This window comes from Bufo gargarizans, chromosome 3 (genome assembly GCF_014858855.1).
Source record: "Bufo gargarizans isolate SCDJY-AF-19 chromosome 3, ASM1485885v1, whole genome shotgun sequence".
In the NCBI taxonomy this organism is placed as follows: domain Eukaryota; kingdom Metazoa; phylum Chordata; class Amphibia; order Anura; family Bufonidae; genus Bufo; species Bufo gargarizans.
Genome location: NC_058082.1, coordinates 553979999 through 553998136, shown reverse-complemented (window position 1 = coordinate 553998136; position 18138 = coordinate 553979999). Strand labels below are relative to the sequence as shown.

General features: G+C 45.8%; 1 protein-coding gene across 12 annotated transcripts in view; it reads left to right on the top strand.

Annotated features, from left to right (window-relative positions):
* ZBTB20 (zinc finger and BTB domain containing 20) overlaps positions 1–18138 on the top strand; it is a 707334-nt gene that overhangs the window by 230173 nt on the left and 459023 nt on the right. For all 12 annotated transcript variants that reach the window (XR_006388154.1, XM_044284171.1, XM_044284173.1 and 9 more), the window contains one exon: positions 3196–3257. The gene's annotated coding sequence lies outside the window, so the exon portion shown is untranslated. The remainder of the gene's footprint in view (positions 1–3195; positions 3258–18138) is intronic.

Genomic DNA, 18138 nt, shown 5'->3' with positions numbered 1-18138 from the left:
CAGGATTTGAGGACTTTTTCTAAAGTGTCTTTTTACCACCACCCAATCTCCAGATACAAGTGGGTGGGTTTCTGGTGCTTTATCAAGATCTGGAAGTGAAGCAAAAACTCGAGAGTGTATTTTAGTCAAATGCTTGTGCAAACTGATCACATAATCTGTCGGGCAACCATGTTGCATCTGGAGCTGCTGTGGGAAATACAATCCTGTCTTAGAGGCTGACCCAAAAAGGACCTTATAGGGACTAAGGCCTGTCTTACAGTTAGGGGTATACCTTAAGGCTACCAGCAGGCACTCTGTTCATGGCTTTTTGAATCTTTACCTTTAGTTCAATTCTTTTTTTCCTACCCTACCGCTGCTTTGTGGATGGTACGAAGCATGTAAGGCCTTTTCTACATCCAAAACCTTCATCATCTCCTGCATCACTTCCCCTGTGAAGTGAACACCTCTGTCGCTTTCAATGGTCTCAGGTACCCCATACCTCTATACAACTTCGGCCATAATCTTCTTTGCTGTGGTCTTAGCTACCGGGTATGCTTCTGGCCATCCTGAAAACAAATCATTACATACTCATACATGCCCACCTTGGGTAGCTGAATGTAGTCTGCAAGCGTTGAAACAGATACAAAGGGCAAGATGTGTGTTTCTGGCGTACCTTAACCACCGTGCCGACGTCGTTCTGGGCACAAATCATACATTCTTGAGTATATCTGGCTGCTACAGTGCTGAACCCTGGGGCACTAGAGGGACCTGGGAAGGCAGAGTTTCCCTTGGAACTGCTTTAGGCCTTCCCCATTTGCAGACCCCCTTTTTTCATCCACTAGTCCCTTTCCACCTTCTCCACCTGGTTCTGTAGTGTCTTAAGAACTTCCAGTGAGACAGGAGGAGTTATTTCAGGGACCTGAGCTGTGTCCACTAAGGCAGGGGTCTGCCTTGGCAATTTGGCAGCCATTGTTGCCTCCTGATCTGCGTTGGCTTTTCCCTTTGCCTCCTCTGAGTCTGTTTCACAGTAACCTTTGTTTTTATCACTGCCACCGAAGTAGGCGACATGAGGGCTTCCATCAGAGACCTCACCGCTTCCTCTTTTTAATGGGTTTACCTGAAACGGTCAGGAAGTCTCTGGGCCTATAGTCATGGGCTATACCTGGAATCAGTGTAAATGTTGTCTGCTTTTTTCCTTTGCGTATCTGCAAGCCATCTCCAGAGCCCTTAGCTCTGCTTCTTGGGCAGACATGTGTGGTGGTAAGGACTATGCTTTTTAGTGTCATGTTTAGTCACCACGGCCCAACCTGTGTAGTACCTGCCATCCTGACCATACCTCGATCCATCCACAAAGAGCACATAATGACTGATTTACCATCCGCTGTCTCTCGTGACATCATCTGCAAACAGTCATGAGCCTCTTCCTCTGGATCTGGAAGAAAAGGTTTATAAGTGCCCTAACTCACTTCCCTCCCCCCTTGCTCCAGAGGCAACAGGATGGATGGATTCAAAGTATAACACCTTTGGACAGTAACATTGTTAGGGTACTTTTACACTTGCGTTTTTCTTTTCCGGCATAGAGTTCCGTCCTAGGGGCTCAATACCAGAAAAGAACTGATCAGTTTTATCCTAATGCATTCTGAATGGAGAGCAATTCGTTCAGGATGTCTTCAGTTCAGTATTTTTGCCTTTTCAGGACGGAGATAATACCGCAGCATGTTGCGGTTTTATCTCCGTCCAAAATCCCGGAACACTTGCCGGAATGCTGGATCTGGCATTTTTTCCCATTGATATGCATCCCGAGTGTTCTGGCAAAACGGATCCGGCGTTGCGGTCTGCGCATGCTCAGACCGCAAAAAATGTGAAAAAAAAATAAATGCCCGATCTGTTTTTCCGGATGACACCGGAGAGACGGATCCGGCATTTCAATGCATTTGTCATATGGATCAGGATCCTGATCCGTCTGACAAATGCCATCAGTTTGCATACGTTTTGACGGATCCGGCAGGCAGTTCCGGCGATGCAACTGCCTGCCGGAATCTGTAGTTGAGGACTATCTCTTTGGTTGTACAGCTCTGATGCTGAAAGGGGCGCCTCTGACCACGGGGCGTTGTAGCTGGCCATGCATTTGGGTGAGGATAGCTGAGGCATGGCCATTTACTTCTATACAATCTAAGTGTAATAATCTGATAGGCCCGGTGCTGGGGAGCACAACATTGCCAGGTTTAGGGCATAAAGGTATCTACCACCTCATTTGTAAGGTGGAAGGGACTAAAAGACAAACAATCATAAAAAGGCTGCATCAAACTTGCGTATCCAAGGTCTGCAATGAGGAACAAGGTCCAAAAATGTCCTCAGTGCATTCATGTTTCTGGGCAAAGGGGTGTCCTCCACAGCCTTCTTACGTTCAGGGGGGAAAATGAAGGTAACAGTAATGCAGCAAATCTGAAGTTTTTTTTTCTTTTCTTCTTCTTTACCTTGCAGCCATGATCAGCTAAAAAAGTACAGGCGTGTCATGGCTGCAGTAAACCTACTGGGCGAGTTCTGGGCTCCCTGCAGCAGTACCACCCAGGTATCCTGTTGACCCTCATGTGTGAAGGCAAACAGGATCCCTGGGTGGTACTACTCCAGTGAATTCTCGATGGCCCCTAGTGCAGCAGATTCTGCTGACAGATCCACTCAGAAAGGGACCGAATGATCAAACGTAGGGACTGTCCGTCCAAAAGAGGGACACATGGGAGGTCATGTCTGCTACTCCATATGGAAGCCTCTGATAGTATGGAACGGTACAGTCTTGCTGGATTAGCAGTTCAGTGTAGATGCCCCTGAGCCTTACAATTCCTCCCTGGTTTTTGGCTTTCCTTCCTGCTCTGCATCGGTCTCAGATTTGCGCCTGCGCTGCATTATACCGTGTCCTTGTAGTCGGGGGCTGTGATCTGGCTGCTGACACCTGGACACATCTCTCTCACCTTGGCACATAATAAATGATAAGTCTCATGGAGACGGCCTCCTCCTCCAGCCTGGGCACGCAGCCGGCCACATTTTGTGTTGACATCACCTGCTCTGCCTTTTTGTTTGGACTGCGGCTGCCAGATGAATATATGTTGATATGTATACATAAGAGTCCGCTCCCACGCCCAAATCCATATCTAGGTATGATGAAACCCCAGCGTGTCCTGTGCACGGCCTCTAAATGTACGTCTCCTCTCTTTATAGAAAGAATAAGAAGCGATAGAAAGTTCTGCTGCTGCAGCTTCAGACCCTCAGCACCTCGGCAGGTAAGTGCCCCCTCTTATCTATGTGCTAGGTCTACAGAGCCGGTAATACGCTCGGGGTTCACAGGGAATTTGTATAATGCATTTTATTATTTATATTGTATTCATTTCCTTTTTAAATTATTTTTATGATTTATTTTGATTATATTGTATTTATTTACTTTTTGTTTATTTATTTTTATTTATAATGGGTTTTTTTTTGCTACAGAATTTCGACTTTTTGTATCCTCACACAGGAGCAAAAGAGCGATTAGGCATTATGTGATTATTGCGACATTTTGTAGGAGGCAGTAAAATTGTACATTTTCCATTGTAACATTGTAGATAAGCAGCAAAGTGGGGGGTGTAATATTTTTCTATCATTGTTCAGTTTGTAGCTCTGTGCCATTACTGTGATCAGTGCTTAGTTGCAATGTCGGTTGGAGTTGGGGGTTGCCCGTGCTCCGCCCCCCTGTCTTATCAGAGGCAGGGGTTGCTGCTGTACCCTGCCTCTCCGCCTCCATGCTTTACACTGCAGCTTTACTTGTTTGCACTGGCTGCTGTCGTTTAGAACAAGTTCATTTGGAAGTCACTGCATGGATAGTTACAGACTTCCAGGAGCCCATAAGTCAGCTGGAAGCAATGTAATGGGTTTGTCCGATCAGCTCTGCCTGTGTCCACGTGCTGTACGAGGACGTATGGATGTCTCCGGCTTTATGTTACTTGCCCTCCAATTAATTGAACGGTAGCTATAGGTGTGGCCGGTCACAAGCGTCCCAGCCAAATCCTGATGCTGGACCCATGCCGATCTGCTGATCGCTGAGGACGACTTCAATTGCTGAGGTAAATCATGAGCCGATACATGGGATTGCCCACCTTACAGCATGCCCACCCCTCGTTCAGCTTGGCATGGGCACTGCCATCTTGTACGGTGTGAGGCTCGGTCCATGAGATGAATATTGTTCTGTAAACACAGGACTGTACAAAACACGTCAAGCCTCCTGTGCGGACCCCCGCTGTGGTCTCCGTGTACAATGGGGGTATTTTTAGTTGCAGTTAAAACGTGTGAAGTGTAATTACAATGTAACCGTTATTTGTGACAAATTATCTAAATAACGAATCCAAGTATCTTATTATTCACCCCATAGTTACGGTACCTATTATATATCATCTCATAAGTATTATCTGCTTCACAACTAACTGGAGTACTGTAAATGTCCTATCTATCTCATATCTATCTATCACATGTCTGTCTATCTATCTATCTATCTATCTATATATCATCTATGTATCTCATGTCTATCTATCTATTATCTATCTATCTATCTATCTATCTATCTATCTATCTATCTATCACATGTCTATCTATCACATGTCTATCTATCTATCATCTATGTATCTCATATCTATCTATCTATCACATGCCTATCTATCTATCTATCTATCTATCTATCTATCTATCTATCTATCTCATGTCTATCTCATATCTATCATCTATGTATCTCATATCTATCTATCTATCACATGCCTATCTATCTATCTATCTATCTATCTATCTATCTATCTATCTATCTATCTATCTATCTCATGTCTATCTATCATCTTTCTTTCTCATGTCTGGCTGACCTATATCTATCATTTCTGTCTCTCTCTCATATATATATATATATAGTAAATATTGGCAAAAAGAAGAGAAGGCGCTCATAGGGTGAGTAAGTCAAACAATAGTGCCTTCACAAAAGGGAGGTGGTTTGCTCACCTATTCGGGTTGCACCAATATGGGCGCAAACACAATAAAGGCTGGGTGGAGATAGTTGTTGGTTGGTGCAGCCGGACTTGTCCAAAAATCTTGGGCGGGAGCCAAACCGCCGGTCGGATAAACAGTAGTGCTGAAGAAACGCTGGACCATAGGAGTCAAGAAAACATGTGGACAACACAGGGCGCAAGATCAGGTGTCAAGTAAATATAAATTGATTCAAGGACAACGCGTTTTGGGGTACATCAGACCCCTTTATCAAGTCTGGACTTGAACAGCTGAATGGAGGACGCGGCCGCTGCTTGCTGGCACGTGAAGCATTTGATTTGCTGTATGGTCACCGCGTCCTCCATTTAGCTGTTCACGTTCAGACTTGATAAAGGGGTCTGATGTACCCCGAAATGCGTTGTCCTTGAATACATTTATATTCACTTGACACCTGGTTGTGATCTTGCGCCCTGTGTTGTCCACACGTTTGCTTGACTCCTATGGTCCAGCGTTTCTTCAGCACATATATATATATATATATATATATATATATATACAGTGCCTTGCAAAAGTATTCACCCCCTTGACATTTTTTGTATTTTGGTGCCTCACAACCTGGAATTAACATGGATTGTTTGAGGATTTGCATCATGTAATTACAGAACCTGCCGACAACTGTGAAGAGTTTTTTTATTTTTTTATTGTGAAGCAAGCAACAAATAGGACAAAAAACAGAAAAGGTCAATGTGCATAACGATTCACCCCCCCTAAAGTAAATACTTTGTAGAGCCCCTTTTGTGGCAATCACAGCTCCAAGTCGCTTTGGATAAGTCTCTAGGAGCAGTTACCACATCTCACCACTGGGATTGTCGCCCGTTCCTCCTTACAGAACGGCTCCGGCTCCTTCAGGTCGGATGTTTGCGCTTGTGAACAGCAATCTTTAGGTCTGACCGCAGATCTTCTATTGGACTGAGATCTGGGCTGTGACTCGGCCGTTCCAACACATTTACATGTTTCCCCTTAAACCCCTCAAGTCTTGCTTTAGCCGTGTGTTTGGGGTCATTGTCCTGCTGGAAGGTGAACCTCCGTCCTGGCCTCAGATCACGCACAGAGTGGGGCAGGTTCTGCTGAAGGATATCCCTGTATTTAGCACCATCCATCTTTCCCTCCACTCTGACCAGTTTCCCAGTTCCCCCAGTACGATGCTGCCACCACCAGGTCTCACTGTGGGGATGGTGTTCTTTGGGTGATGTGATCTGTTGGGTTTGCACCAGACATAGCGTTTTCTTTGGTGGCCGAAAAGTTCCATTTCAGTCTCCTCAGACCAGAGCCCCTTCCTCCATACATTTTGAGAGTCTCCCACAGGCCTTTTCGCAAACCCACTACGCTCCTTTTTGTTTTTAGCTGAAAGTAATGACTTTCTTCTGGCCATTCTGCCATAAAGTCTAACTCTATGGAGCGTACGGCTTATTGTCGTCCTCTGTACAGATCCTCCAGTCTCTGCTGTGGAACTCTGCAGCTCCTCCAGGGTTACCCTAGGTCTCTGTGCTGCCCCTCTGATTAATGCCCTCCTTGCCCGGTCCGTCAGTTTTGGTGGGCGGCCGTCTCTTGGCAGGTTTGCTGTTGTGCCATGTTCTTTCCATTTGGTTATGATAGATTTGATGGTGCTCCTGGGGGATCATCAAAGATTTGGATATTTTTTATAACCTAACCCTGACTTGTACTTCTCCACAACATTGTCCCTTACTTGTTTGGAGAGTTCCTCGGTCTTCATGGCAGTGTTTGGTTAGTGATGCCTCTTGCTTAGGTGTTGCAGCCTCTGGTGTGTATATGTAAAGACAGATCATGTGACACTTAAATTGCACACAGGTGACATCATGTCACTAATTATGTGACTTCTGAAGGTAATTGGTTGCACCAGAGCTTTTTATGGGCTTCCTAACAAAGGGGGGGAATACTTACGCACGGGACAATTTTCTGTTTTCTATTTGTAAACAATAGTTTTATTTATATATTTTTCTCATTTCACTTCACCGACTGAGACTATTGTTCTGATCCATCACATAAAATTCTGATTAACAAAACATTGAACTTAAGGCTGTAATGTAACAAAATACGAAAAATGTCAAGGGGGTGAATACTTTTGCAAGGCACTGTATATATAGATATGGGCTTCTTGGTTCGGGTGGGTCTGAGCTGACACCCCCCTGTATTATGGAGGTCTCCTGTAACCTTCCTCTGCTTCAGCTTCTTGGGCATTTTCTGACTGATCTGACTTCTCATCCATAAAGAACAGAACATGTAGGCGGCTTCTTTTCTTGACTTGTTTTTTTTAGACCCCTTGGTGCAGCAAGACAATAAAATATAAGAGGTCCGCTCAGGACGACGGTCCGCGGCGCCAGCTTGGCCCGGTTAGGGGGCCGCCTCTCTGGACACCTTGCAGCCATTCCTCCCGGGTTCAGGCCACATTCCCTTTCCTTGAAGAGGCGCCTGTTGAAATAATTCATTTGCGCTCGGTGTTTTGAACGCATACATTAATATTAATATATTTTAGAAGGAGACAGGTTGTACTTTACTTTGGTCGGAATCCGTAATATAAACATTGTCAGCTACGAGAGGGATCGCATTAACCCTTCGCTCACACGGCGGGGCCGCACATTGTCTCTCTGTGGTTTGCAGAGATTTGGCTTGGCAGGCTCGTCCTGTCAGTGGGGTGGTGGCAATTGGGTAAGGGAAGGAAGGGGGGGGGGTTCGCCGTCTGCCTGCATTGCTAATTTCTCCCTGGGTATGGCAATGCACAGAAATGACTCTGTTTGGAGTTGGCCTGATTACCTATTAGTATAACCTATAATTGTAAGATGAATATATCTCGTAACAGATTTTCAAATTAAAATGAGCATGCTCCCTGCGTCCCTCGAGGCATTTAATCACGGGGAAAGTGCAGTAAATGGACAAGATTCATTATCTATTCAGGGCATGATTATTATTAGCTATTTTACATTCACGCACATTTTCATTGCACCTTGCTGGTGCCTTTTAAGGATGCACCGAAGTTTGGCAAGCGGGATTATGTTTAGTCTCTGGAAAATGTAGATTGTATTTAATAGGCAGAGCTCAGATCCTCTCCCAAACTTAATATGCCATTAAAGCCGCGTTACAGAGGGGTAGGAGGGGGGTCCCTTGGCAGCTGTATGGTCCTGTTATCTAAATTGATGGGTGAAATGAAGCAGCACATCTAGGGATGCAAGCGCTGGCAGTGCCAAGTGCTAAACCCCTAAATCAGTCCGCCATGTAGTTGAGGCTGCTATTATCAGAGGTCTCTAACGCTTTCCTATGTGCATTGCTGTATTCTACAGGAAATCGGTAGAAAAATGTGTCGCACAACTTACTGTATAAATATATTGCTCCATCCCCACCCAAGGTACAGCTGTTGCCTTCCTTACCTTCCCTCTTGGCTTCACATATCCTGAGATGAGAGGAGTGAGACGACCAGCCTTTGCGATATTCTGTCAGGAGATGTTTACAATGAACATGTCTATGAGTGGCCACCCAGTGGTTGGGAAGTGAATTACAGCCTGCCTCAATATAGGTCATCAATAGGTGATTGGTGGGGGTCTGACACCCGGGGGCTCCTGTGAGCGCTGCTGCCTTCTCTCTGCTCACCAAGCACAGCGCCGGTACATTAAATAGCGGCTGTGCTTGGTATCGCATCTCGGCCCCATTCACTTCAGTGGGGCCTAGCTGCACCTAGGCCATGTGACTGATAAACATGATGTCAGTTGGCCTAGGCAAAGCAGCGATAAGACCGCAAATCTACTGCGAGCACTGGTGCCTTCTCAAAACAGCTGATTGGCGGGGTCCCATGATCACATACGATGATCTATACAGATGATGGGTCATCAGTTAAAATATCTCAGAAAACCTCTTGAAAGGGAGTCTATCAGCACTCTTGAACATGCTAAACTGCTGACAGCACTAGTTAGATAATGAGGAGAGCAGGACAAACATACCTTTTTGTGGAGGTTTTTTTCATTAGGAGTAGTGTGAACATTAAGTTTGATTCTACCAGATTCTTATATAGCAAGTGCCCAGGAGGTGGAGCTACACTGTGAAGTACTTCACAGGCCCTCCCCTCTGTGCTGAGTGACAGCTATAGCTGTCTTCTGGTTGGATACTACAGCTATCTCTGAGGGGAGGGGCTGTGAAGCAGCTCAATGCAGAGAATGTTTAAAATGAAGCTCCACCTCCTGGACACTTGCAAATAGACAATATAGCAGAAAAAAAGTTCATATTCACACCACTCTTGATCAGAAAAGCTCCGACCGCTTTAAGAAACCCTTTGAGAGAGAAACTATTGAAACAGTTGTATCACCTGATCGAGAGCTGTATGAGAGATGCCATGTTTTTAAAAAATATTCTGTGGTTTGCATGCTTTATAGAGGGCTGTAGCTGCTTTGTTCTAGAAATTGTGAGGTCCCAGATCACAAACTTCCACTAATGTTAAGAAGATGGCCAGTTAAAGGGGTCGTCTGGGATTAGACCACATGCTGCGTTCCTCCACAGATAGTGTTGTTTGGTATTGCAGTTCTGTCCCATTGACTCCAATGAAGCTGAGCTACAGTACTACTCACAACCCATGGACAGGGGCGGCCTGTTTTTAGAAGAAAGCAGCCATGTTTTCTAATCCTATAAAATCATTTAAAGATTTTATGCTGAATATTTTAGAGAATTAATTTCTTTCTTTTCACTATTTAAAATTAGAAAAAAAAATTAAATCTTGAAATCTTGCAGATTTCACTCTGGCCACCTGTGCTAATAATATGCAGACACATTGTGTTCTGTAGAGATCGCTTCACCTCAGCAGTCACCTCATTATCATCCTAGCCAAGATTACTATGACATGTAACACCTACACATATATAACACAGGATCCACCATTCAGAAGAGGTGATGCCACAGCTTAGATACTCCCCCCTTCCTGCGACATGACCACTGCACAGTTCATAGAGCATGCCCACAATACTTTCCTATAAAAGTCAATGGTTGGAATTTTTCTGTTTTTCTTTTTGTGATTTTATTTTGTTCTTGTAATTTTGGGAATGTGGGTTTGGTTAGCTATAAAAGTTAGGTGCACGCCAGATTTACCAACTGAGATGGCTGCCCTCATAAACTTGTTTAGAAAATACAATTGCAAATCTACAATCAGAATATAAAAACAGATGAAAAAGAAAACCGTATTTGCCAATATCTGGTTCTAATTGTAAAATAAAATACAGGTAATTCATTCCCCTTAAAGAGGTTACCCCATGAACACAGGGTGGGTGATAAGTGTCTGATTGGTGGCGGTCCTAGCTCTGGCACCCATGCCAGTAATGAGAACTTCCCCATTTGAATGGATCTGCGGTTGAGCATGCACATTTCCACCAATGTCAGAATGTTGTCCTGTTCTATGGGAGTTCTGAATATAGCGAAGCGGGCGCACTCTGCTATATTTGGGAGTCCAGTAGAAGTGAATGAGGAGTTCGGCTCCATGGGACTGCTGGACATGGCCGAACCAGCACCTGGCTATTTTCTGAACTCCCATAAAAGTGAATGGAAGGTGGCTGCGCTTGCGCGGTTCACCCTCGTTCACATTGGGGGCCCTGTTCTAGAGATGGGACCCCCACCTTTCTGACACCAATATCTCAGAAGAGACAACCCTTTAATTAATTGACTTCCATTCTTTCTCATTTCCTCCAGACACTGCGCATTGTTTTTCCAGCATCTTCCCCACTTTTTCTCCTCTTGCACTCATGGCCGTCCTCCGATGCAGATCCACGCCGCTCTCACCCTCTTCCTGAGCGTCGGTTGTGTTTCCTCCCCCTCCCCGCTCCATCATTCACATTGAGTGATTAACCGCAGCCTCGTTACCAGTGACCACACTGTAAATACCGCAGTGAAGTCTGAAATCCGCACTTTTGTCTTTGTCTGTTTCCTCTACCCTCCAAAATGTCAAGTTTACACAGAACTAGTATTTCTATTTCAGTAGTTTTGCAGAAGGTGATAATTAGCGGCTTTTCTTTCTCAGGGATTAACAGTTCTCCAACAGGTCTTGACAGGAAGGAGGAGAAGATGCGAGTAACATCCTCACTGCGAATCTCGCTCATCGCAACGTACAGCACATAACAATGGGGACGGCTGGTAAACCGGCGACTTCTCTCCCATCAAGTGACACGTTAACAAGAGATATGTGTTCTTGTAGCCACATCTGCCGAGGAGCTTTTATTTTGGGACGGAGGCTCACTTTCATGTAGTCAAGTGCAGGTTAATCAGGCATCCTTCTAATTAACTAGACTCATTAGCCGCTTTATGGCAGCGACCGTGACGAGCCACGGCAAGGCGTTGATGTTAGACATGCAAACATAGCGGCTCTCAATTTGACATCCATATTTGGAGCAAAGTCTACACCAGGACCCCCTCATTACTGGTATGTCTGAGGGGCACCGATGCAGGGGCCACAGTAGTCATGCCCCTGGACGCAGGGTTTGTGGGTAGCCCAGTGGCTCCCTGGTTTGCCCTGGGACTTGCAGCACTGGGATCCTGGTACGAATCTAACCAGGGAGATTATATGTGAATCCAGTCTCTCATGAGTCTCTCAGGTTCTGACTCTTTGTATTTCTTTTTATGCTTTTTGCTCTTTTTATGCTTTGCCTTTAAAGAGAACCTGACACCACAAAATGCCATACAATCTAACAGCACCGTGTTATAGAGCAGGAGGAGCGGAGCAGACTGATATATAGTTTTGTGGGAAAAGATTCAGTAAAACCTGTAATGTATACGTTTATATCTCTGCTTTTTCCATCTCCTGTGGGTACGAGGTGTTACCAGTGATTGGCAGCTATCTCTTGTGCACAGTGATACAGACATTGCCATCAATCACTGATAGCACCTCCTCTCTGTACCCATAGCTGTTCACAGGAGGTGGAAAAAGCAGAGATATAGATGTATAAATGACAGATTTTACTGAATCTTTTCCCCACAAAACGGTATATCCGTCTGCTCCGCTCCTCCTGCTCTATAACGTGCTGCTGTCAGACTGCATTTTGTGGTGACAGGTCCTCCTTAATAAATGGTTTCATAGTTTGGCCACACTCTCTTTGGTGGGAAAGTGCAAATAGTACAAAAAAAATTCACAATTTTGGCATAAAGGTTTTATTTTGCCCTAAGACTATCTGTAAGCAGGTTCAACCCCAGTCAACCCTGCAAACTGCCTCTTACAGTTGATCCTGCTGATCAAAACGAAAATCCATTGCACCGTTCCAGAAAAATCCATATGGAAAGTGGGGCTTCAGTGCACCAAGGGCCTGATATGAGGCGTGGCACGTGCAGGAAAGCAGAGGTGAAGCCTTCATTTCCATATGGATTTTCACCATCCAGTTATTGTTTTCATCAGCAGGTAATATGCTGGGTTTAATAGGGCTGATGCTGCTGACCGGTCCTCTTTAATCTGTGCAATTTCCACCAAAACCAGGTGTAAACTGAATAATAAATGTGAGCCATTGTGTTACACTAGAGAACTGGGGTGGATGTGCTTGACACCGAGAGACCCTCTTTGCGGTTCTTTGAAGACGTGTCGCGCTCCGCCCACCAAGGTCCCGGGTGTTACACATTGTTTTATATTTGGATGAAGCGTCCCGTTAAATCTTAGACTCTCTAGTCTTACCTCCAGTATTTAAGTGAATGGGTCACGTACAGAACCCAGTTGGCGTCTCTTCCCGAGCTTCTCTGTTCCACCCAATCGCTGAGGGCATTATACCCGTCTTTGATAACCGCTTTTACGATGCACATGACAAAAGTCTGTAGACATGTTAGTGCCGGTCAGGGTTATTCCTGGTGTACACGCCAACCTTACACCACAAGGGCGCAGTGACTTCAGGGGTGCTCCTAGTCTTTCTGCTGCCTGTGGCGAAAATTTTTAACAGCACCCTTCCCCCCCCCAATACCAGATTCTGAACCTAACCCACTTCCTCCTAACGCTACATATATCACTACAGAACATACAGAGCAATACCTCACCTCATACCTCTTCCATCCAGTGAAGTCTCCTCTGATGTAGATGTTCTCTTTCCTCATCTTCTCCATTCAGACCAGACCTCCATGATGATTTCTTTCAGCCATCTCTCGTCTTTGCAGTTTGACAAAACATCTTAATTTACTACTTTTCCATCATCCTTCCATCTTCTGGACAAATCATCCTACCACCCCCAATACTGTGCCGCTGTGCTCCCCAATATTATACTGCAGAAACAGATAAACCCAGGGTGCCCCAATAGTAATAGTGCTCCCAAAAGTCCCAACCAATAATTCTCTGCCAGAGCACACTTGGTAGTAATACTGCCCCTACAGTGCCCCCAACATGTCCCCACTGTGCCCCAGAAGTAATAATTCTCCCATAGTGCCAATCATGTTCCCCACAGTCCCCCAGTAGTAATAAAGCCCACCAAAATGCCCCCCGGTAGTAATAATACTCCTTATAATGTGACAGTAGAAAATGCCCCCTTAAAATCAGCACCAGTACAAAAAATGCTCCCTTATAATGTGTGCCAGTGCAAAAAAATACCCTCTTTTAATGCCCCCAGTTGAGCTAATGTCCCCATAGTGCTCCATACTGTGTGCCAGTATAAAATACCCCTATATAATGCCCAACTAGATGCTATCAGTGTCCCCCATAATTTGCCAGTATAAAATACCCCTTGTTACCACTCCAGTAGATGCCTTCATAGTGCTCCTCTTTCCCCATAGTACCCCCCATAATGTGTCCCAGTATAAAATGCCTCTATATAGAGCCCCCCATATAAAATACCCCTTCTTTGTGCCCTCAGTAGATGCCCCCCAATAATGTGCCAATAAGAAGTGCCCCTAGATGCCCCCATAATGTTCCTCTCCCCCTTTTCTCACAGTGGCCAGCATATAAAATACCACTTTTGTGCGCTCCATAGTGCCCCCTAATCAGGGCCGTCTTAAGAATTTACTTGGGCCCCCTGGATCCTGCCTTCCCACACCCCAGCATGCAATCACGGCTTCCACCACAACACACACAAAAAAAAAACATCCACACACCTCGTAGAGTAGTAAACTTTGATAATGATCAGCGGCCACTAGAGGTTCTTTGGCAGTAATGTAAAGGCAGTGTTTACATTAAGAAGCTTGCAGAGACGCGCTATAGACACCAGAACTACGACGTTTAGCTGTTGTGGTTCTGGTGACTATAGTGTCCCTTAATATAGAGAGAAAAAAAGAATCAGCACAAAAGTATCAAATACAATGGCTGTATCATTATTCAAAAAATTAGAAAAGCGCAACTTCTGTCTCTTTGATGTAGATGTTCTCTTTCCTCAGCTTCTCCTTTCAGACCAGACACCATTTTTCAGCCATTTCTCGTCTCTGCAGTTTGACAAACAAAATCTTAGTTTACTACTTTTCCATCATCCTCCCATCTTATGGACAAATCATACTACCACCCCCAATACTGTGCCTGCTGTGCTCCCCAATACTATACTGCAGAAACGGATAAACCCCCTGATAATAGTACCATGCAGATAGTGCCCCCTTCAATAATTATTGGCACACAGTGCCCTAAAATAACTGCGCCCAGCAAATAGTGCCCCTGACACTAATAGTGTAAACATAACGTCCCCCAAAAATAATTGTGGTAAGCTGATACTGTGCCAAGGTGCCCCCACAGTAATAGTGCTCCCAAAAGTTCCACCAATAGTAATAATTCTCTGCTAGAGCACACATGGTAGTAATAGTGCTCCTACAGGGCCCCAACATGTTTCCACTGTGCCCCAGAAGTAATAATGCTTCCATAGTGCCCATACTAGTAATCGTGTTCCCCATAGACCCCCAGTAGCAATAAAGACCATCATAATGCCCCCCAGTAGTAATAATTCTCCTTATAATGTGCCAGTGCAAAAAATACCCCCATTTAATGCCCCCAGTTGAGCTAATGTCCCCATAGTGCCCCTAATGGGCCAATGTTAAATACCCCTATATAGTGCCCCCAGTAAATGATCCATAGTGCTCCTCTCCCCCCTTCTTCCTAGTGCCCCATAATGTACCAGTATAAAATGCCCCATATATAGTGCCCCAGTAGATGCCCTCAGTGTCCCCCATAATTTGCAAGTATAAAATACCTCTTCTTAGTGCCCCCATAGATGAGCCCATAGTACTCCCCCCTTCCCCATAGTACCTTTTATAATGTGCCCCAGTATAAAACACCCCTTCTTTGTGCCCTCAGTAGAAGCCCCCATAGTGTTACTCTCCCCCCTTCCTCCATATAAAATACCCCTTCTTTGTGGCCTCAATAGATGCCCCCATAGTGCCCCCCAATAATGCGCCAGTAAAAAGTGCCCCCATAGATGCCCCCCAATCATGTGCCAGTAACAAGTGCCCCATAAATGCTCCAATCATGTGCCAGTAACAAGTGCCCCCATAGATGCCCCCCAATCGTCCCAGTAACAAGTACCCCCATTGATGCCCCCAGTCATGTGCCAGTAACAAGTACCCCCATAGATGCCCCCCAATCATTTGCCAGTAACAGGTGCCCCCATAGATGCCCACCAATCATGTGCCAGTAACAGGTGCTCCCATAGATGCCCCCCAATCATGTGCCAGTAACAGGTGCCCCCATAGATGCCCCCCAGTAGTAGTACCATATAAAAAAGATAAACACTTATACTTACCTCCATCAGGCTGGCAGCGATGCAATGCAGTGTCCTGCGCTGTACAGCTCAGGCGGCGCGATGACGTCAGTGCGCCGCCTGCACCAGCCTATGATAGGCTGCAGGCACTAGGCCTGCAGCCTATCAGAGGAACTGAGAAGGGAGGCGCCTCTCTCTCCCCTGCCCCGCCGCAGCACTTCCATCTCTATCGCTGTCCTGAGGACGACGAAACAGATGACTATAGGAGATGAGTGCTTCGAGAATGGAAGGGCTCATCTCCCTGTGCCCTGCCACTTCCCCCCACGTCACCAGTGGCCAGCGGGGCTCAAGAGGCAGCTGCCTTGGGCCCCCCAGGAGAAACTGGGCCCGCGTTAAAGACGGTCCAGCCCCCAATGATGTGCCAGTAAGACGTGCCACTACATGCCCCCATATAAAATTCCACTTTTGTGCCCCCCATTAATGTGCCAGTAAGAAGTGCTCCTAGATGCCCACATAGTGCCCCCCCATATAAAATTCTACTTTTGTGCCCCCCCATAGTGCCCCCACAATAATTTGCCATTTGCCATATAGCAAAAATAAACACTATTACTTACCTCCATGAGGCTGGCAGCGATGCGATGCAGACCTCTTCCGGCCAGTGTACGGCGTCGGCACAATGGAAGCGCTGATCTCTCCCTGCCCTGCTACTGCTGCCGCCCCCCACTTGTCACCAGGGCCGCACCGCCTGAGGCGATCGACTCATCTCGCCTAATTGGCGGTGCGGCCCTGAGCAGAGTGACTTACTGGACTGCAGTATCGGACTACACAAGTCTCTTTTCAATCTGTAACCATAGAGGCACATAGGTCTCCATCGGAGCTGTATAAGCAAACTGGTTGGAGATTTTTAATTGCGACTATTTGCAGATTTTCTTCATTTTTCATTTTAGATGCATAAATTAAAAATTGTTTAAAAAAAACCCCTGAAAATGTAGTAAGCCAGTGCTCCTGGAAATTTGCCGCCAGCACCTCTTTGTGCTATTGATGTCTATGGAGTTGCCACTAAATTGCTGCCTCCTTGAGTGTTCTCCAGGAGATTGGCCATCACTATTTCCTGGTCACCTGGATTGATGGTTTTATTTTATTCATTTATATGGCTCCTACATATTCCATAACGCTGTGCACTGGTTGTCGGTATTCACATAGGTCCCTGTCCCCATTGGGGCTCCCAATCTGAACTGGGGTATGGGAGAAGACAGGAGTAATTGTAAGAAACCCACCCAAACGGGGAGAACATGCAGTCTCCATGTAGTCCCCATTGGGGCTCCCAATCAGAACTGGGGTATGGGAGAAGACAGGAGAAATTGTAAGAAACCCACCCAAATGGGGAGAACATGCAGTCTCCATGTAGTCTCCATTAGGGTTCCCAATCTGAACCGTGGTATGGGAGAAGACAGGAGAAATTGTAAGAAACCCACCCAAACGGGCAGAACATGCAGACTCCATGTAGTCTCCATTAGGGTTCCCAATCTGAACTGGGGTATGGGAGAAGACAGGAGTAATTGTAAGAAACCCACCCAAATGGGCAGAACATGCAGTCTCCATTAGGGTTCCAATCTGAACTGGGTATGGGAGAAGACAGGAGTAATTGTAAGAAACCCACCCAAATGGGGAGAACATGCAGTCTCCATGTAGTCTCCATTAGGGTTACCAATCTAAACTGGCGTATGGGAGAAGACAGGAGTAATTTTAAGAAACCCACCCAAACGTGCAGAACATGCAGTCTCCATGTAGTCTCCATTAGGGTTCCAATCTGAAATGGGGTATGGGAGAAGACAGGAGTAATTGTAAGAAACCCACCCAAACGGGGAGAACATGCAGTCTCCATGTAGCCTCCATTAGGGTTCCCAATCAGAACTGGGGTATGGGAGAAGACAGGAGTAATTGTAGGAAACCCAACTAAACGGGCAGAACATGCAGTCTCCATGTACTCTCCATTAGGGTTCCAATCTGAAATGGGGTATGGGAGAAGACAGGAGTAATTGTAAGAAACCCACCCAAACGGGGAGAACATGCAGTCTCCATGTAGCCTCCATTAGGGTTCCCAATCAGAACTGGGGTATGGGAGAAGACAGGAGTAATTGTAGGAAACCCACCTAAACGGGCAGAACATGCAGTCTCCATGTAGTCTCTATTAGGGTTCCGATCTGAAATGGGGTATGGGAGAAGACAGGAGTAATTGTAAAAAACCCACCCAAACGGGCAGAACATGCAGTCTCCAAGTAGTCTCCATTAGGGTTCCAATCTGAACTGGGGTATGGGAGAAGACAGGAGTAATTGTAAGAAACCCACCCAAACGGGGAGAACATGCAGTCTCCATGTAGTCTCCATTAGGGTTCCCAATCTGAACTGGTGTATGGGAGAAGACAGGAGTAATCAGAAGGAACCCATCCAAACGGGGAGAACATGCAGACTTCATGTG